Source organism: Chrysochloris asiatica, unplaced genomic scaffold, assembly GCF_000296735.1.
Source record: "Chrysochloris asiatica unplaced genomic scaffold, ChrAsi1.0 scaffold00151, whole genome shotgun sequence".
Lineage (NCBI taxonomy): Eukaryota > Metazoa > Chordata > Mammalia > Afrosoricida > Chrysochloridae > Chrysochloris > Chrysochloris asiatica.
The window spans coordinates 5,053,170-5,054,239 of record NW_006408669.1 but is presented as its reverse complement, the minus strand read 5'-3'; positions in this window follow the sequence as shown (position 1 = coordinate 5,054,239).

The window sequence follows — 1,070 nt, the reverse complement described above, 5'->3', positions numbered from 1 at the left end:
GACATTGAAACATTGTTTCCAACTTACTTAGAAAAAAAGCAGGTTTTGCATTTTACACAGTATTTTTCCTGCAGTATTCTGTTATTAAGTGCCATAGAATCAGTTCCAACTCATAGGGACCCTTTATAGAGTTTCTGAGGAATGGCTGATGGGTTTGAACCACCAACCTTATGGTCCAGTGCATATCCTATAGCGCCACATCAAGGCTCCATAGTACAAAAGTTGGAAATGGGACTCACTCCCTTGGCTCAATTTTCAGCTAAGCAATAGACAGATACACAGGAACAACACCACTTGTGAGATGTGTACAACAAAGAATGATCAAGTATTCAAGATCAAAAGGGCAGCATTTATCCAAGGACAACATTCAGAAAAGTTGTGACCAAAGGAGGAACGGAAACAAGAAACAGAGGGTGGAAGCAGGGTAAGCGCTGTACACCGAAGGGATTGTAGCCATTGAGATGAAAAGAAGTGTATCATTTGTTGAGTATAAAACCAATGATCTGTCTATAAAACTGCATCCAATTCACAATAAAACATTTGTTTTAAATGACAATTAAAAAAATAATCCTGGTGAAATAGTCTGACAGTAACCTGAGATCAATAATTGGAAACAAAACGAATTGTAACATTTCAAACACCTGATAATACGCTGGACTGCAAGGTCAGCAGTTCAAAGTCAACAGCTGCTCCTCAGAAACCCTATACAGAGTTGCTTGGAGTTGGAACTGACTTGAAAGTACTTAACAACAAAAAGTTATAATAATATAATATGATAGGTACATAATATGACAGGTCTCCTGTTACACATATATTTATCTTGCTGTATTTTATAATTACGTTGGGGGCAATTAGTTAGATTTAGACCAGGATTCTAATATCTATATCTATATATATGGACTTCTGGTGTGGTGTTCCTGGTTAATGCGGTAAACTGCAACGTTGGTGTGGGCCGCTAAGGTCGGTAGTTCTAACTCACTAGCTGCTCCTTGGAAATCCTGTACAGGGTCGCTATGAGTCGGATCCCGACTCAATGGCACATAGCAAGCAACAACTATATATATATATAT